The following is a 21,433-nucleotide window of genomic DNA, read 5'->3' on the forward strand; positions in this document are numbered from 1 at the left end:
CTCCGAGAGAGAGAAAGAAAGAAGAAGAGAATTTGAGAATGCACACTTAGATTCACACAGGACACCGAATAGGACAGGAGAAGTACTCCAGATATAACAAACTGACCCTAGCCCCCCAACACAAACTACTGCAGCATAAATACTGGAGGCTGAGACAGGAGGGGACAGGCTTATTGAACAGGCACGCACACTATAACTGTCTCCAATTCATTCAAGGCCCAGGATTTGTGTACAGGCAAGCACATGTTCTTGTATGTTTCCTTGCAAGCATACTGTAGATGGAAGCACAGCGTACTAGCGGAAGCTGGACATGTGTGACAGAGAACATCATTTATTTTATGCAACAACAATCCCTCTTATTCCAAGGCTGAGAGCCGATGCAGTTGGGTAATGTTGACACAGCTCCAGTAGTGGGACACTATTCAGCAGCTGGTATAATGTTTTTTTTTTACACCATTGCGAATGTGTGGACACATCTCAATCGCTGTGTGACACTGACCTCCATCAATCCCATACTGTCAGCATATGGGTCCATGGATTCACATTTCATTTAGATGGCAAGTTAGCTTATCTTATCTCGAAGACAGGTTTTTCCACCTGTGTTGTCTCTCATCTGTTCAATTGTCCCATATATCAGCAGTTAGACCTACTTCTCTTGTCATTTCACCTGGGCTGGGTTCTGTAGGGGTTGTCGGGGGGGTTCTCTGTCTGTGATACGGAAGCAGGTTCTTTCTGTCTGGGAAAATGCCCCTCCTCACCTCCTCCTCTGCTACTTTTCCCTCTTTACTCCCCCAATAGACTCCCTCCCTCTCCCCCCTCCCCTCCTTCCCCCTGGCCTAGTCTCCATCCCTTCCCCCTCTACTCCTTCTCTTCCCTTCCACCCCTAGACTCTCTCCTCTCATGCCCTCCCCTGTCCCCTCTCCTTGGCCGGGTCAGTTAAGCAGGGGGATTGACTGTGCACTGCTGCAGATGTGCAGTCTGGAAAGGAGCCAGATTGCCTTGCCTGGGAGAACATGTGGTCAGGCACTGTTTACCTTGGCACTCTCTCAAACTGTCTCCCACACATGCTGTGTCCATGCCAGCTTCACAATGCCAGCACTGACTTCTAGGGGGATTATCAGGTTGAACTGTGAAAAATGATCATTGTCGGTTATTTGTATTAACAGAACAAACAACTAAACAGGATAACAACTAAACAGGATTATAAAATGAATTCAAGTATATGCTAAACTAAATATAAAAGGCATTCAGATATGTTGCTTTGTAGTGAGGTTGATTCACTTCAGCTTCCCAAGCTTGTTTATTCTCAGCTAAGGGCTGAGGTGTGATTGTCTGGACATTCTGCTGGAGTCGAGGGATACCCAGACACTGTTTTTCACAGATTCTCCACATACCTCACATTCTGCCATTCTGTACTTCTGTCTCTTAACAAACATCTATGGCAGGGGTTGGTAACAGGTGGCCCCGGCTATTTTATTTTGGCCCCCCAAAAGGACAGCGGAGTCAATCACCACCTTCCGGAGACACCTGAAACCCCACCTCTTTAAGGAATACCTAGGATAGGTTAAGTAATCCCTCTCACCCCACCCCCCTAAGTTTTAGATGCACTATTGTTAAGTGACTGTCCCACTGGATGTCATAAGGTGAATGCACCAATTTGTAAGTCGCTCTGGATAAGAGCGTCTGCTAAATGACTTAAATGTAAAAATCACCGTGAATTCAGCAAAAACAAAGTTTCATTTAGGAGACCAAGTATTCCCACAAATAAAAAAAATAGACAAATGTGATTGTGTCTCAATGTAATCAAAGTATGGAATGATTGTCATTTTCAAATACAATCTCTTTTTGGGCTTTGTTGTGGTCAATTTGCAGTGTAAAATGTATTATAATTATGTTCGAGCCACCAAACTATCTGCTCAGACAAAAAAAAAACGTACTGTGGCTGAATCTAGTTTCCTACCAATCAATGCGTTGGAACACTTCTGCACCAAACACACCATGCAGCCTTTTGTCGGTGAGAGTAAGCGCAAACGTCACGAATGAAAGCTGCAGCCGTTACTTCTATAAAATGTTCATCCCACTTTTAAAATGAATCTCCATGTTATTAGTATATTATTACAATGATTAAATGGCTATTGTGCTCTTAGATTAAATAACAGAAGTAAACATATTAAAGACCCCTAAATATGTGTTGATAATCATTTGTCATCAATAATAATTGATCCCACATATCTTGATGTTTGATATCCGTTGAAAATCTATACTATAGTGAGCGTTCATTCCATTTACACCATGTGAAGTGTTCAGCGCCCTCTGCAGGTCTGGAAGGGTTACTAGAGAAGTAGAGTTTCTGCAGTCTACATGATGTTGGTGTTTTCACGCTAAAATCAACTGACCATAAGCTCTCTATCTAAAATCCATCAGAAGGCATATCATCACAATATAATTAACTTTTTTTGTGCCGAGAACTTTTTTGAGATAGTTTGCTGATATTGAAGTTTGATTATGGCAACAAACCAGGTCAACTCCTGTACGCAGAAGTCAAGAGTAGAGGCATGCAAAATATGTGTTTTAGATCTGATGGTCTGCCCCTTGTCTGCCTCACTGGGTTTTACGTACAGCACATGTATTCTTAACAGCCCTAGGTATCACTGGTAAGGTAAATATAGTACTGTTGTCGTCTCAATATGACAGACTTAGTAAGTCTGGTAAGGGACACAGTGAACTCAGACAGAGATTCCCTCCAAATCCCTCCTCTCCATTTTGTAAAAAGTTGCTTACTTCTTATAGCAGTAGGAGCCTAACCCAGCCTTACATTGTCTCCCTTTCAAATGACTCCCTACATAGTGCACTACCTTTGACGAAACGAGTACACTATATAGGGAATAGCGTGCCATTTGGGACATAGAGATTCTCTCAGAGGGGGGGATCTAGACAGGATCTCTGTTTGGATTCTGACTTCCCCTCTCGCTCCAGGCCTTGGAAACCAGGCCAAATCCCTGTATGTTTTCTAAGGCCATGATAATGGATTATGAATGGCCCGAACTTTGCTACATCCACATGTCTTGACACACCGTCTACATGCTTTCGATTGGAATCCACTGCCCGGGACAGTCATACTCACGACATAGTATACTGTGTAGGAAGTTGGAGCAGTTATCATTTTATTTTCAACTCAGTCACTCAGATTGTTGGAGTATCAGTCTTCAAAGTAGACTGAGAGAGAGCCTGTAAGAGAGAGACTGAAAGCGAGAGATAGAGTTCAGTAATGACTACAGGCACAGTATGGTGGGCCCAACTAAGCTCAGCAATCTTGTTCTGTTATGGCTAGTTATCTTAGCCAGCTTCAGATCTCTTACTCTCTCTCTCTGAGGGGGACTTAGACATTGTCATTGGCTCACTACACCAGATGGAAACCAACTTCCTCTATTGCCTCAAGCCTTGTCTGCTCCCCAACTGGCGTCCTCTTCCCTGTGTAGTGCACTGCTTTTGACCAGGGCCCATGGGGAGTGCACTATACCGAGAATGGATTGCCATTTCAAATAAAAGTTGATTGGTCTCATACACAGTTCAGCAAATGTTATAGCGGGTGCAGCGAAATGCTTGCGTTATTAGCTCCTAACAGTGCAGCAAAAATGTCAACCAAGTACACCAACAATAACAATAATAATAAAAACAAGAAAACCACGAATATCAGAATGAATTCAGTTGACAATCCAAATAACAAATTCAATACAGTTGAAGTCGGAAGTTTACATACAATTAGGTTGGAGTCATTAAAACTTGTTTTTCAACCACTCCACAAATTTATTGTTGGCAAGTCGGTTAGGACATCGACTTTGTGCATGACACAAGTCATTTTTCCAACAATTGTTTACAGACAGATTATTTCACTTATAACTCACTGTTATCACAATTCCAGTGGGTCTGAAGTTTACATATACTAATTTTATTGTGCCTTTAAAAAGCTTGGAAAATTCCAGAAAATGATGTCATGGCTTCAGACCTCCACAAGTCTGGTTCATCCTTGGGAACAATTTTCAAACACCTGAAGGAACCCCGTTCATCTGTACAAACAATAGTATGCAAGTATAAACACCATGTATGGCCATGCAGCCATCATATCGCTCAGGAAGGAGACGCATTCTGTCTCCTAGAGATGAATGTACTTTGGTTCGAAAAGTGCAAATCAATCCCAGAACAGCAGCAAAGGACCTTGTCAAGATGCTGGAGGAAACGGGTACAACAGTATCTATATCCACAGTAAAACGAGTCCTATATTGACATAACCTGAAAGGCCGCTCAGCAAGGAAGAAGCCAGTGCTCCTAAACCATCATAAAAAAGCCAGACTACTGTTTTCAACTGCACATGTGGACAAAGATATTTTTGGAGAAATGTCCTCTGGTCTGATGAAACAAAAATAGAAGTGTTTGGCCATAATGACCATCATTATGTTTGGAGGAAAAAGGGGGATGCTTGCAAGCCGAAGAACACCATCCCAACCGTGAAGCGCGGGGGGTGGCAGCATCATGTTGTGGGGGTGCTTTGCTGCAGGAGGGACTGGTGCACTTCACAAAATGGATGGCATCATGAGGGAGGAAAATGATGCGGGTATATTGAAGCAACATCTCAAGACATTAGTCAGGAAGTTAAAGCTTGGTCGCAAATGGGTCTTCCTAATGGAGAATGACCCCAAAGCATACTTCCAAAGTTGTAACAAAATGGCTTAAGGACAACAAAGTCAAGGTATTGGAGTGGCCATCACAAAGCCCTGACCTCAATCCTATAGATTATTTGTGGGCAGAACTGAAAAAGTGTGTGTACGAGCAAGGAGGCCTACAAACCTGACTCAGATACACCAGCTCTGCCAGGAGGAATGGGCCAAAATTCACCCAATTTTTTTGTGGGAAATGTTGTGGAAGGCTACCCGAGACGTTTGGCCTAAGATAAACAATTTAAAGGCAATGCTACCAAATACTAATTGAGTGTATGTAAACTTCTGACCCACTGGGAATGTGATGAAAGAAATAAAAGCTGTAACAAATAATTATTCTGACATTTCACATTCTTAAAATAAAGTGGTGATTTTAACTGACCTAAGACAGGGAATTTTTACTTCGACTAAATGTCAGGGCTTGTGAAAAACTGAGGTTAAATGTAGTTGGCTAAGGTGTATGTAAACTTCCGACTTCAACTGTATACGCCAAAATATACACTATATATACAAAAGTATGTGGACACCCTTCAAATGAATGGATTCGGCTATTTCAGTCACACCCATTGCTGACAGGTGTATAGAACCTAGTACACAGCCATGCAATCTCCATAGACAAACATTGACAGTAGAAAGGCCCGTACTGAAGAGCTCAGTGACTTTCACCGTGTCACCGTCATAGGATGCCACCTATCCAACAAGTCAGTTCGTCAAATTTCTGCCCTGCTAGAGCTGCCCCGGTCAACTGTATGTGCTGTTATTGTGAAGTAGAAACGTCTTTGAGCAACAACGGCTCAGCCACAAAGTGGTAGGCCACACAAGCTTACAGAACAGGACCACCGAGTGCTGATGCGTGTAAAAAATCATCTGTCCTCGGTTGCAACACTCACTACCGAGTTCCAATCTGCCTCTGGAAGCAACGTCAGCACAAGACCTGCTTGTCGGGAGCTTCATGAAATGGGTTTCCATGGCTGAGCAGCAGCACACAAGCCTCCATAGGTTGTAGAAGTGTTGTTGGGGTTTCTTCCCCATGGTGTCAGTGTGGTGGGACCATTTCAGGTCCTCAGTGAAGGACCTTGAAGCGTTTGGTACACATCCTTGGAAACCAGAATACAACTCTGCTGCTTTGGGAAGAAAATGTATATATTTTTTTATAAAGCACTGTGAAGTCAGCTGACATTCATAGATGGATGGGAATCCATATATCAGAAATGATTTGACCATGATGTCAGATTTTCTGTCTGAGTCCAGAGTAAATTTTTGAAGAGTACTGTAGTTTTGGTTATGTTTCATTAACTTTGGTGCTTTTGTCTGAAGCCAGTGCAAATGTTTGGGTATTAAAGTTATTGTTCAGCACGTTACACTATTGAGATGAACAGATGGTGCTTACTCGAAATGATCTGCTATGTCCTTCATCTACCACCAGAGGGGGTTCTCTCCTGAGAAATGCACTTGGAGTGGGTCCGAGTCAGAAATGTTCTCTTGAGTTGGATGTCATAGAATAGAAAATTCAACGAACAGTTTAGAAAATAGAACAACATCCTTCCACTCGCCAACCCCTGGCCTGGATGCATCTCATCTTTCAGTATGGTAACATAGTAGCCTAAGTTTACGATTCTGGAGAGTTCTACCATGCACAATTATCAGAGATTGTGTACAACATAACCTTTGAGAGCAGCTGTGTGTCAGTGGTGGGAAAAGTAAAGGACTCAAGTAAAAATGGAAGACCAGCAGCAGAACATTTCTGGAATCTTTTATTTCAGCTCGTGAAACATGGGACTAACACTTTACATATTTTTGTTCAGTGTATGTACTTTTACTCCATACATTTTCCCTGACACCCAAAAGTACTCGTTACATTTCGAATGCTCAGGCAGGACAGCAATATGGTCTAATACATACACCTATCAATATAACATGTCATCCCTACTGTCGCACAAATTTGTTTTCCATCCCTGTTAGTCAGCATTTCTCCTTTGCCAAGATAATCCATCCACCTGACAGGTGTGGTATATCTAGAAGCTGATTAAAAAGCATGATCATTACACAGGTGCACCTTGTGCTGGGGACAATAAAAGGACACTAAAATGTTTCATCACACAACACAATGCAACAGATGTCTCAAATTTGAGGGAGCGTGCAATTGGCATGATGACGGCAGAAATGTCCACCAGACCTGTTGCCGAAGCCAATGCCTACTTCTGTCTGTAATAAAGCCCTTTTATGGGGAAAAACTCCTTCTGATTGGCTGCGCCCCTGCCCAGTCATGTGAAATCCATAGATTAGGGCCTAATGGATTTATTTCAATTGACTGATTTACTTATAAAAACTCTAACTGCTTTTACATTTTTGTTTCGTATATTTTATTTAGGAGTATAGAGTATTTGCGAAAAATATAAATAGTAAAGTACAAATACCCCCCAAAACTACTTAAGTAGCCTAGTACTTCAAAGTATTTCTACTCAGTTACTTCACACGTGCAAAAAGCTCAGGGGAACACTTTTACAATGTTGCAAGACCCAGGTGGCATTCTTAAATTTTGTATTTTATATGTGTTAAAATATTTCTGACCTGTTACTAAAGTAATAGATAGATACATTTGAGAGTGTCCACTTGTTTGCAAGTTGATGCCTATTATTATTTTATGTGTGTCAAATGAAAACCGCAGAGCACAACTATTCATGCGCCAACATGGCCGGTGTAGGGTCGCCAGCTTCATGCTTTGAAAAGCGTTGAAATTCGGGAGAAAACCTTTGTTCAGAGGGAGCTTGCTTCGTAGTTTTCGCGATTTCCAAATGAATTTAATTGGTGATGTCATCTGGTTCGAGAGGGCTGTGTGTGTTGGTGCTTCAGAGTCACCATCCAGTCAACGTGTTGTAACCACCAGCAACACAGGCAGTGGAGCTCCCAAATAAAAAGGCGCTTTTAGTTTTTGGTTCATGGCATGGGATATTTTCAACAATGCTGCAGTGACGAAGATCTGAGGACCTTGAGAACTAGTTGGACGTTTTCTAAAGGAATGTTGAAGCCACATTGTGTTCACAATAGATTTTAATTTGAAAAATAGTGTGTGGGTTTATATGGATTATGCATGCTGAAATGTATATATAAGAAATATACATGACTGTGCATGAGCACAACCCTTAGCTTCAACTAGGCTGTAACAAGCCTCCCCCCCCTGTTTCTGCAGTTTTATCCATACCGCTGACTGTGAAGCTACCTTTGCTATTCGTAGTACGTGGTTGCAGGGCGTAAAGAGAACGGACAATCGCACCGGACCGTTCCGGGGTTCGGATGAGGTGTTTGAATAGATTCTTTGATTTTAGAATTCCATCGACCTTTCTATCCATTATTTTCTACAGAAGTGATGCAAATGTGTTAGCAATGAGGTTGTTCTTCGTGGGATTTCTACTCGGTTTGGAGATCCTGTCTCCTACAGGAGCTATTGATGGTAAGTGACATTCTAGTGTTCTAGCCTATGGCTTTGTGAAACTGCATGTCCACTTAGCAACATAGGGCCTATACAGTGTAGGCCTATTCACCACACGGTGGGCTAGCCTATTTGCCTTCATAAAACCAATAGGCTTCAGACTCGATGTGATCGATATGAGCCATGGGCTTTTCCTTCTAGCTAAGCTAATCAACCTAGGAGGTGCCATGTTTGTGTGACAGCCTAAAGGCGATCTAGCTTGCCCACCTTTTGGCAATTGCTCATTTCATAACCACCTGCTGTAGCCTAGCATACATGCTTCTTTTAGGGTGTTGTTGACATGACAAAGACAACTGCTCGTCCACAGATGTTGAGTTTCATATGGCTTGTTTTTTTTTGGCTTTAATCAGCGGGGATTCAAAGCGGTGCATGGCTACATTGACTTCAGTGTTGTGCTGCCCGCTACTCTGTTTTACTCCCATTCCCAGATGTAGCCCCACAAATGTTTCAGATTTAATATGCCCTTTGTTCATGTTCTGTTGTTGTCATGCTCATGGAGAAGGTGGTCGTTCAATGTTGTAAAGGTCATTCAGCAGGTAGAACAAGGCTATTATGGTATCTCAGCACATCAGTGAAAGGCCTGCTTTCCCCCAATTCTAGGTAGGCTAGACCGACACAGCAGCACACTACCTTGATTCGATAAGTAGGCTATACGGACCCGATCAACATGCCTCTGCTTTTCACCGATTTCTCCGCTATGGAATCCTCCAACATTTGTATCATTTGCAGGTTCTAAACGGTAGCCTTCTATGTGTGAATCCTTTATGGTTCAGAATCGATGGCTGTTGGTCTGGCTGCAACCTGCTCTCAGAGCATTTCGTATTATTCTCTACATAAATCCGATATACACATTTATTAAGATATGTATTCATTTGTGGATCATCCATTTCGTGTGATGTTACGCAATTTGTATGGTATGTTATGAATGTGCAATTCATGCATTGTTACAAATTTGTAAAACCTACAATATGTTACAAATTCTCAAAACTTATGTTACGAATTCCAATTTGTTGTGATTAATGTTACCTAGGTGGCTAAATCTAACATTAGCTAGTTAAAGTTAGCTAGGTTAAGGTTAGGAGTTAGGTTAACATTAGGGGAAGGGTTAGCTAAGTAGTTGCAGAGTAGCTAAAAAGTAGTAAGTAGTTGAAAAGTTGTCCGTGATGAGATTTGAACACACGGCCGTTATACACCCACGATCCACCCCAACCAACCACCTTCCTTTCGTATTTGCCTAAATATCTTTTCACAATTGAGTTCCAAATAGCTCTAACGTTGCCCCAGCGTGATTAAAAAAATAAAAATAAAATATTGAGCCTGTGAGGTCACAGTGCACTCAACTGTTCCGATGTAATTGTTGTGCAACAGGACAGTTAACCCAAGTTTTATTTGAGGCATGTTCCGCCTCCTCATTCATTTACATAGAAGTAGCCCATTTCACTGTAGCAGACAATTTATATTTGAGGCTTTACTGAGTTGGACAAACTTCTCTCTTCAACGAGAGCCCAAGCACTTCCCCAGATCAAGTATGCAGACATTGGCCCAGTCTTGTAGAAACCTTTCCCCCTGGCACATGTTCTGTCTGGCACTCGCATTGCTTTCATTGTTGTTTTGCCTACAAACAATAACTTTCTTTGAACATGTGTGCATTCCTATCAAAGTCAGTGCCTTTATTTTCTGTTCTTATGACAAAATGAGGTGAACGGATGGTTCACTCATCTTTCTTGTAGATTTCCGGGAAGGGAACGATGGTAGGTGACACAATCCCTTTAGCATGCTTACTACAAACAGACCAAACTCATCTTGTCTCCTAATCTTTGGTTGACACGAAAAAAACAAACATGGCAGTGTGCACAAACTACCCATCGTCGAAGTACTTCTGACTTTTAGAAAGTGTTTTACAAAACTATTTCGATCAATGGTGAGCTAGAGTTGGCTAAATATGACCACTTGTGTTATGTCAATGTTTCCTCAGTTAGCGCGTGCACTAATGTAGCCCACATTTTTTGGATTTGGATGATTGTGCTATGCTGTCGCTACTTCTGTGAAGGTCTGAACATTGCATCTAAAAAAATTAACTGGTCACATTCAGGACGTAACATTGTAAGATCTGTGTTTGTGCAAAATGTTTCTGTGAAAAAAAAGTGTGTCCAGCTCAAACGCTGACTGTTGCATCAATCGAAACTGGACGTTTTAAATAAGCGTTCTAATCACACCGGTTTGAGCGTAGAGCTGCAGGGACCACTGTAAAATGAACACACCAGTGTGTTGGTATGTGTCAAAGGGTTAACTTCTATCTTATGTAACCGTACCAAACGTAACATCATACACATTTTAGTGTCCCAGATTTACATGTACTACGTTACGTCTACTCTGAGACCAGGCTGCTGTAAACTAAGGATTTTAGCAGTGACCAGGCTACACCTTAGAAGGTATAGTTCAAACAGAATCACTGTGGTGATATATACGTTTTCATGTTTGTTTTGAGCTGCAAGCAGTAAAAACAACTGTGTTTGGTTTTTCAGTTGTGATCTTTATACCTAGGTAGGCTGTTGTCGTGACTTGTCCCGACATGCAGCGAATTTTATGTCTGGGGGGGGGGCGACTACATGAATCACAACAGATACTAAAATTGATGACAGTCAGGTAGCCTATAGAGAACTGAATTAAATAATGTTGCAATGTATTGCCATCCTAAAATCCTCATGTGCTTCTCAGGACTGCGTTGGACTCTTCGCTAGTTTGAGAATAATGACTGGCTACAGTACGTCCTTGCAACAATGATTCTGTCTGTGGCCATGCACTTTCAGAGCTAGAACATTGTAGCCAATGATTTGTAACATCTGGCAATGTCTTGGCAATAGAAAGTGTCAAGTAGACCATCATTTGTAGTGTCACTGACATGGTTAACTTGAATGAAATGGAATGAACCCACTATGCACGGACTGACGCCAATGTCTTTTTTTGGTCCTGTCTGGGCTGGCCATCTTTTTTTTTGGTGTGGTATGGACCGGCCTTGATTTCAATGTCCACGGATGTTGATTTTGGGTCTGGACTGGAATAGGGATGTGCATGGTTATGAATATCCGAACAGATGTTATTATTCGAACACCGAGTATTGTGTGTGAGTATTCCATTTTTTTGTGTGTGTAAAACATAGGCCTATTTTTGACACTGAAATGGCTTTTTCTAAATGTAAATAAAAATATCCATGTGACATTGCTACGTACAAGAAGGATACACCATGACATTTGAAATGATTAATTTAATAAAACAACAAACTTTTCAATGTAGTTTTTATGACATGCGCCCCATAAAAATACCAGAAGCCAACCGGTAGCCTTCACATTTGTACCATGTTGATTGACAATCAAACCCGCAAAGTGGATCAATGTGGAGTGAGAGTTCACTAATGCAATGGGGGGGGGGGGGGGGGTAGCGAAATGAGAAGAAGTGACAACAGGCAACCAACAGGTAGACTTTTTTGTTTGTTTTACATCCACATGGTCAAAGGTATGTGGACACCCGTTCAAATGAGTGGATTTGGCCATTTCAGCCACACCCATTGCTGACGGGTGTATAAAATCGAGCACACGGCCATGCAATCTCCATAGACAAACATTGGCAGTAGAATGGCCCATACTGAAGAGCTCAGTGACTTTCAACGTGGCACTGTCATAGGATGCCACCTTTCCAAGAAGCCAGTTTGTCAAATGTCTGCCCTGCTAGAGCTGCCCCAGTCATCTGTAAGCGCTGTCATTGTGAAGTGGTAATGTTTAGGAGCCACAACTGCTCCACCGCGACGTAGTTAGACACACAAGCTGACTGAACGGGACCACCGAATGCTGAAATGTTCCATACGCACACAATTGGTTTAAATCCCTGTTAGATTGTCTCCTTTGCTAAGGTAATCCATCCACCTGACAGGTGTGACATATCAAGATGCTGATTAAATAGCATGATCATTACACAGGTGCACCTCGTGCTGGTGACAATAAAAGGACATTCTAAAATGTGCAGTTTTGTCACACAACACAATGCCACAGATGTATCAAGTGTTGAGGGAGCGTGCAATTGGCATGATGAATGCAGGAATGTCCACCAGAGCTGTTGCCAGTGAATTTTGTTCATTTCTCCACCATAAACCGCCTCCAATGTATTTTCAGAGAATTAGGCAGTACGTCCAACTGGCTTCACAACCGCAGACCACGTGTATGGTGATGTGTATATGCACGAAAAAGAATGAGCATTAAAATAGGCAAAAAAAGCTTTTCTGGAGCAAGAATTTTGCTAGGACTGTCTGTGTGGTCTGAGTGGGTAGGATAAAACTGAAATCTATCTGTTATTTGCAGAGCGGTTTCAAACTCACTTTATTGGTCAATTAACCAATTTACTGCATGGAGATATCACCATGGAAATATTAAACTCCCGCCCATAACAAACCTGCTGATTAGAAGGTCCTGTGTAGATGGTGTTGTCAACCAGCAAATATAAGGAAATTACACTGATCAAATTATTTCACACTTCTACAGTGTTACAATGTTGTACAATATAAAATACAGGCAAAACTGAATTTTGACTACACTGGACCTTTAAAGAATGAACATTCCAGAAACATTTCAGCCCAGATCTAACAATAAAGGGGCAATAAGGGGGCTCCTTATTTATTTTATTTTTGACATGTCCTGGGATACGGACCATTTTTGAGGTTGTTAAAGAACCCCGTGTGAGCGAGCATAGATAGGTCTACTCTCCCGGGTCTTAGCCTCCCACCTCCCAAGCTCTGGGAAACATCTGGACAGAGTGAGACCATTAATCCACAGTGTATGGGATGTGACTATGGGGGGAGGAGCTGACTCCTCACTCACACAGAGGATAAAAACAAAACAAACGTTACCAGCAGGAATCAAACCAGCTGAAGTATAGACCCTCCTCCTCATGACATCTGAGTAACATTTTGTTTCCTTTGTTTCCCAACCTTTCTGACTCAATCACCAGTGATGGGAAACATTGGACAGAGCAGTACAGTACAGAATGGGTAACACTATGTACAGTATGACCAGTGTTGAGAAACAGTGGACCGTAAAAGGTACAGGAACCTGATCTCGTGCTGTTAGCACAAAGAACCATGTCACAGATGTTCAGATGCAAGACCAGGGTAGGAAAGGGATAAGTGAGTGTGTGTTTGACTGGATGCTGCTATGTTAGAGGCCAGGGAAGAGGAGGGAGGGGATGTGTGTGTGTGTGTGTGTGTGTGTGTGTGTGTGTGTGTGTGTGTGTGTGTGTGTGTGTGTGTGTGTGTGTGTGTGTGTGTGTGTGTGTGTGTGTGTGTGTGTGTGTGTGTGTGTGTGTGTGTGTGTGTGTGTGTGTGTGTGTGAGAGAGAGTGATGCTGCTATGCTAGAGGGCAGGGGTCAGCCACTTGAGCTGAAACATGTGCATTCATCAGCATCACCACTGGGCTCCGCTGGCTGTCCCCAGCATGATTTAGGGGTTGAGGGGGTTGGACAGGCCAAGTTCAGAGGGCAAGGCCATCCCCTGCTCTGTTCTGTTCCAGGACTGTCCTTTCCTAGCTCGATAGTTTATTTATCCGTAGCTGCACATTTTAAACGGCTGTCTGGATCGTATATCAGCTTTGTTGATCTTTGAGTCAGGATCCTCTAAAAGATGCCAAACCAGAAATGTGGGGTGACCTGGTGATCACATGCATGTGAATGCTGTAAAAGTAGCAAATGCAATACCTTTACAATGCATTAACTAAAATGTAATTAAGGGTTAAGATGGTGTGCAGTATAATGTTCTCATCAGCAATTATCTGGATCATTTTACCACCACTCTTGCTTAGAAGTGATTTAATAACACAGAGCAACTGACCGTCAAAATGACTCGTGTTACAGGAATAGATACACATGATGCTTCTGCCTCCTACAAATACAGGTTCAGGATCATTTTAACCCCACTCGATGAACGGCATGACTTGTGACTAAGTGTACAAAACATTGAGAACACCTTCCTGATATTGAATTATACCCCCTTTTGCCCTCAGAACAGCCTTGATTCGTCGGGGCATGGACTCTACAAGGTATCGAAAGCGTTCCCAAGGGATGCTGGCCCATGTTGACTCAATAATGCTTCCCACAGTTGTCTCAAGTTGGCTGGATGTCCTTCGGGGTGGTGGACCATCCTTGATACACAAGGGAAACAGTTGAATGTGAAAAACCCAGCAGCATTGCAGTTCTTGACACACTCAAACCGGTGTGCCTGGCACCTACTATCAAACCCTGTTCAAAGGCACTTAAATCCTTTGTCTTGCCCATTCACCCGCTGAATGGCACACACACACAATCCATGTCTCAATTGTTTCAAGGCCCCAATAAAATCCATCTTTGAATGGACTCATTCCCTTCATCTACACTGATTTTGAAGTGGATTTAACAAGGGATATCAATAAGGGATCTTAGCTTTCACCAGGATTCACCTAGTCAGTTATGGAAATGTTTTGTACACTCAGTGTATGTTACTGTAAGAGATACTCTGGAGGCTCCTTTGTAAATAAAACTATCCAAAATATATTCACGTCACCCAATTTATTGATTAAAACAGACTGTTTAGCAATGAAGGTCTACAGAAGCCTCAGCTGCACTCTGTAGGGTAGCACCATGGTGTAGCTGGAGGACAGCTAGCTTCCGTTTTCCTCTGGGTACGTTGACGTCAATACAAAACCTAGGAGGCTCATGGTTCTCACCCCCTTCCATAGACTTACACATGAATTATCACAACTTCCCGGAGGATGTCCTCCAACTTATCAGAGCTCCAATCAAAGCGGTATTGAATGTGTCACTGTCTGTCACCTCAAATTGTTCTCTCGACCTGTGTGCGCCTAAATTGTTCTCTCGACCTGTGTGCGCCTACGTTGTAGCAACCTCATGGTTGTTATAGGGAAAATTTGAGTATCATGTAGTAGCCTAAACCTATCGACATTACATTGAACTGGGTGAATGGAATATGAATGACAGTCATCCAACATGCTCTAATAGAAATAAAGGCCATGCTCATTAAAAAAAATATATATATATCTTCCTCCCTCATCAAAAACTGCACCGACTTGCCACGGCTGTATGTTACCATTAGAGATAATGTGCACATGTTACCTCCTACATATCTAGCCTCCCACAAATCTACCCGTCTTGCTTCCAAGTACATTTCTATGCCCCAATGATACTGAGCAGACTTACGTGAACTGTGGAGATGGGTCAGGAGGTGGAGTGTGAGACTCTGTTTACCTGACCCTTTTTAAAGGGACATCTCCACTTAACATCCTATTATCTCCAGGATCATACTAGTGTCTAGTAAAAAAAAGATGAACAACAAAGGGTCCTAAGTAAATGACCCCCTATGATCATCAGGGGTCATTTTCTTTTGGATCTTTGTCTGTGGGTCTGGAGGGGAAGAGAGGGTGAATTCCAGAACCTGGGGCCTGGTTCTAACCCTAATATGCTGACCACATCGGTCGCGGTGCGTGCGCGAGCGTTGCAAAAATAACTGGGCGTGGCATAACTGTCTGAACACTCAGAGCGTCCACTGGAAACATCTGCCAGGAACATTCTAGAACATCCTGGCCTAACATGAAGCTTTTAGGTAGTCCGCTATAGCGCACTCTCAGGTGGCACACCAAATTCTATCATTTTATTTTTTGTTCGGGAATGAGATTTGTGAAAAAGCCATGTATCTTAGTTATGTAAAAGGGGGTGGGAAATGGAGCAGTGTCTTTTGGAATTAAGATGCAAACAGGTCTCCCATGTTTTCACAAGGCAGCAGTTTAGCCTTTGAATAGACTGTAGTAAATGCAGGGTTATGGTGGTGGGTGTCTACTAATACTTCTTAGCGGGAGACAATGCAGGTTTAACCTAAACCGAAATAACAATGTGGCGATAGTGGGAGCCTTGACAATAACTGTATAAAATCCATTTTTCTTTCCTCCCTCTTCCTGTAAAGCATCATAGATTTAGCCCGAGCACAGACTGGAGGCTAGAGGCAGCGTGTGTCCCAAATGGCATCCTACTCCCTATATATGACCAGGCCCCATAGGGAAATAGGGTGCCATTAGAGACGCATGCACAGATTAGCATGAATGGTTCAGTGTGGTTTTCTCCCTGTACGAAGGCGTGAGGCTCGCTAGATGAAAGAGTGTTTGTTGATGGTGAATAGCAGGGGTGTGTTGTAATTGGTGTTTTCTGCATTTAGCTCCCATAAGACCCTGAAAGGAGCAGATTGGTTTATTGAACATAATGGAGGGGGGGCGTGTGGGTGTTGATGTGGAAGGGAGGACAAGGAAGATGCCTTGGTTTTCCCTTTAGGTTATAGAAACGATAGGCCCTTTCACACGGCATTGTTCTTAGCCCTGGGCTGTTCTTAGCCCAAGACCAGAGCTACCTGAAACCAAATGTCATGTTTTATGGAGTAGAATATTCAAATTAGGTAACAGTGTAATAACTCTGTGATTGGCTAGCCCCGAAAAGTCGGTGCTAACCCACTTTAGAATGTGCAGGTGTAAACACTCGCTTAGTCCCAGGTTTAAAGATCCCTTAATCCAATGCTTATGTCTTTTACATGATTTTCACACAAGGGGCTCTATTTTGTCGGCTTTTGGCAATTTACCTGTCTTAACATTAGCATGTTTGCGGTGGAAATATGAGGTGTGTCATTTAAAACAATGACCCAAAGGGCTAATTTCAGGCAGCGCTTGGTGGGGATATATAAGACCAACCAACAACTGTTTTTTAGCTGTGACGCACACTGCCCATGGTGCCTGTATTCGTACGATTTAGAAACTTAGTTTTTTCCCCCGTTTTAGTTGACAAAAATCCAAGCATGGCCTCTTCTCTCAATAAAGGCTGTTTTTATTTTTGTCCTGCTCAATGTACAGTAATCAAGTAAAACCGTCGATAAAGTTCGTGAGACGGCTTGGAAATCAATCTTAATCACCAAAGCTTTATTCAAATATCAAGTTTGAGCGGCGCATAACAGTGAGTTGACGTTCCCTTTTCATCTATGTATTGTAGGCAGGCCAACATTATTTTAGGCATGCTTTGGAGGGGCATAAAACCCCCTCCGTGATGGAGGCTACATGTATCCATGCCTATCATGAAGCGAGATAACCCGGTGAACCTCGTATTTAGATATGGTTTTCTTGTAACAATTATGTTTTCCGTTTTCATATTTTTTTAAAAAACTCAAGCCCTCCGTAGACTACCCTTACCATAGGCCTATGATAACGAAGGCCGGTTCAACCACAATGCGTTGTCTTTTTTTATGCTGGTGATTTTTGTCATTACGTTTTACATCTACTTATTGTGGTTGGAATTGAATGGTTGCAATTTATTAAAACCAAACTTATTCGAATTATTCACTGTCCTGATTTAATGGTGAGAATGTACGTGAGGATGTCCGTGGCACGCATGCAAAGCAACTTCAGGAGAAGTGTGAATGTGATCTGTAAAATGGGTTCGATATGTATATTAAACATATTTGGGCGCAGTGAACATTCTCCCTTTCTCTTCATATTGGATCTTTTGTCCAGCTGTTGTGAAAAGTTTTGGATATGCGTAAAACCCTTCATAGTCGGCGTTGTTTTAATATTATATGCCCACAGGATGCAATTATGGTGCCGGTAAGTGTATTCAGACAGCCCATTTAAAACACGTTTTGATTAGAATTATTCGCTGTGTTTTTAGGCCTTATCAATAATGAATTTTAATCTTGCTCATTGACAACATTTAGCATGACCATGCTCAGCCATAATGCAATTTACTGTAAGGCCTAGCCCCTATATCAGGGTGAATGCTACAGTATGCATATTTCCACATTGAAGCCATGCATTTACTCAGAACAATGTGGACTACCAACAGGTTCTAGTTAACATATTTAGCAATGATGGGATAGTCTACATGTTTGTTTCTGTAAGCTGTTTAACTGACTAGGTCTTTCCCTTTCCATAACGTTGGATTTGATTATATAAAAACCCGTAAATACACAACCTAAAGCAAACACACATTTAACCATGGAGCACAGTCTGCCTTGCAGAGGTGCCAAGCCTCGACACACCCGCAACTTGTGTATTCATCAAAACACAGCCCTTTTCGCGCCAATGCCAGCAACTGCGCCAATAATTGTGCTTGTGAAAATAGCTAAACTATTTGACACACCCCCGAACCTATAACGCCGGCGCTTAGATTGACCATTGCTCTCTGTTTGTTCAAATGGTGCCCAAGGAGTAAACCGAGCTCTTCAAATGTCGCAACTGGTTGCAACGTTTGCCTGACATCCGACGCAAACGTGTGAATCCTGGCTTTGTGACTAAAGATTTGTTGTTTTTCTATCTCCTGATGGTGAACTTTTCACCCGACGCCTGGGGACGACCAGTGAGGCTCAGCGAGGCAGAACGGCCGTTACACTGAGCACTCTTCCAGTCTTAAAGTCTTGGTTCCACCTCCAGAAACACATGGGCTATTCCAAGGCTGTTCCATGGCTGTGTGTGTTTTGCGCTCGACTGGAGAATCGATTGGGGCCTCCTGTTCAATCTCCTCCACTCTGCTGCCTGCTTTCACACCTGGCCAGGAGGAGAGAGGAGAGCGAGAGAGAGGCAACTGATGTGTGGTGATAAAGATTCCAATTTCATGGACTACTGCCATGTGTCAGACTTGTCTGCTTCTGTTAGTCACAGCTATTGAACTCAGATCCCCATGCGTCCTAAATGGCACCCTCTCCTCTATCTAGTGCACTACTTTTGACCAGATCCCTCTGGTGAATAGTGAATACGGTGCCATTTGGGACGCAACCACAGCCATTGGCTTGATTGGCTATGCATATGGCATACATTAGGATGAGAATGAACCACTCTCCCGGTACTGAGATCTTTAAGGAGGTGGTGGGCCGTATGGACTTCACACAGTTGCTCAGCTTTTTCTTTAGTTATCCTTGACTGGGCGTTTGTTTGACTTGTTTGCTCAGCAAAGGCTACACTGTCCGTGACAACTTGATCACTTTGTCAGCCTTGTGTCACCAAGAAAGTCTTTGACCACTAACCACAAACTGGTTAAATCAATGTTGTTTCAACGCAATTTGTCAACGCATTGTGATGTGGAAAATACATTGTAAACTGTTGTTTTGAGGGTAATGTTTCCACCACAGGATTATTCAAACCTGGTGACCGATTTTCAACATAGACAAACCTTGTATAAATGTTGATTTTGTGCCTTTGAAACGACGTCAGATCTTCAACGTAATATATAGGCTGGATAGCACGTCCTACTGGAGAGTTTCTATCTACAGCGATCCCTTCAGTCTCCCAGCCCTGCTTCGCTTTAATATTTGTCACTGACTATTACCAATGTACTGTCGTGAGAAGGATTGGTTGATAAATATCCACTTAATAGATTCACCGTTGCTATTGAAGTCATTCCAAAGGTTAGGTTCAACAGAGCAAACAAATCATATACATTATCAATGTTGCTATTTAGCAGTGGTGGAAAAAGTACCCAGTTGTCATACTTGACTAAAAGCAAAGATACTTTTATAGAAAAGGTACAAGTCACCCAGTAAAATACTACTTGAATCTCTCGCTCTCGCTCATCACTGATCAAAAGTAAATATACTAAAGTTATAAATAATTTCAAATTCTTTCTATTAAGCAATCATTTTCTTGTTATATGAATGTATGGATAGCCAGTGGCAGACTCCAACACTCATACTAATACATGCTTTGTTTGTAGAATGTGAGTCAGCCAGATCATAGGCATTAGGGAATACCAGGGATATTCTCTTGTTAATGTGTGAATTGGACCATTTTCCTGTCCTGCTAAGCATTGTAAATGTGACAAGTACTTGGAGTAAAAAGTATATTATTTTCTTTAGGAATATAGTGATGTAAAAGTTGTCAAATATAACGATTTAAGGTACAGATACCCATAAAAGCTTCTTAAGTTGTACTTATTTTTACTTAAGTACTTCATACCACTGCTATTTATGCCTATTGTATATAGAATTTGGGACGTCATCAACAGCTATTGTTTAAATTCAACACAGGATTCAACTAAAAATAGACAGTATATAGAATCTACAAGTTAATAATAAATATGTTGGATTCACGTCTCCCATCTCAACCCAAAATAAAAGTTGAATAATAGGATTAAATCAAACTGTATTCAAATTGCATTTTAAATGGTTGAAATCCCAGTGATAAGTAGGGATGCACGATATATCGGTGAACATATCGGAATCGGACGATAATAGCTAAAAATGCCAACATCGGTATCGGGCGATGTCTAATTTAACGGCGAGTTGCAAAACCATTGTCAAAGCGGACGTGCATACCTATATAACGTTGGTACATGACGTAATGACGCCACGTAAAATGTTGAGCTATACGTCCAACACAGCATTCCTAAACTAGCCCACAATGTCTGCTGTGTGGATCGAGCAGTCAACAAGTCGAGTAGTCATTTGAAAGAGTAACCACATTTCAGTGAGACCACTCAAAGGCAAAATCCATTAAAGCCATATAATGGATTTCATTGCCCGTGACAATCAACTGTTAACTGTCGTGGGTGATGTTGGCTTTCGCCGACTGGTCGAGCACCGGTACACAAGTGCACTATTTTTCAGATGTTGCCCTCCCGTTGTTACGCAGTAATAGTGTCACTGCTATTAGCTCTACAACATACATACTGTGGCGTGCCGTTTGGGTCTTTGTGTCAACATTTAACATTACATTACATTTAAGTCATTTAGCAGACGCTCTTATCCAGAGCGACTTACAAATTGGTGCATTCACCTTATGACATCCAGTGGAACAGCCACTTTACAATAGTGCATCTAAATCTTTTAAGGGGGGGGGGTGAGAAGGATTACTTTATCCTATCCTAGGTATTCCTTAAAGAGGTGGGGTTTCAGGTGTCTCCGGAAGGTGGTGATTGACTCCGCTGTCCTGGCGTCGTGAGGGAGTTTGTTCCACCATTGGGGGGGCCAGAGCAGCGAACAGTTTTGACTGGGCTGAGCGGGAACTGTACTTCCTCAGTGGTAGGGAGGCGAGCAGGCCAGAGGTGGATGAACGCAGTGCCCTTGTTTGGGTGCAGGGCCTGATCAGAGCCTGGAGGTACTGAGGTGCCGTTCCCCTCACAGCTCCGTAGGCAAGCACCATGGTCTTGTAGCGGATGCGAGCTTCAACTGAAA

The 21,433-nt window shown here is 42.4% G+C and overlaps 1 pseudogene across 1 annotated transcript in view; it reads left to right on the top strand.

Annotated features, from left to right (window-relative positions):
* Positions 1-7,484: 7,484 nt before the first annotated feature.
* The window catches only part of LOC124046086, a 145,630-nt pseudogene continuing 131,681 nt past the window's right edge, over positions 7,485-21,433 (top strand). Inside the window, exon 1 of the transcript XR_006840943.1 lies at positions 7,485-8,166. The product of XR_006840943.1 is annotated as a low-density lipoprotein receptor-related protein 1-like (transcript). The remainder of the gene's footprint in view (positions 8,167-21,433) is intronic.

Source organism: Oncorhynchus gorbuscha, linkage group LG10 (genome assembly GCF_021184085.1).
Source record: "Oncorhynchus gorbuscha isolate QuinsamMale2020 ecotype Even-year linkage group LG10, OgorEven_v1.0, whole genome shotgun sequence".
Taxonomy (NCBI): domain Eukaryota; kingdom Metazoa; phylum Chordata; class Actinopteri; order Salmoniformes; family Salmonidae; genus Oncorhynchus; species Oncorhynchus gorbuscha.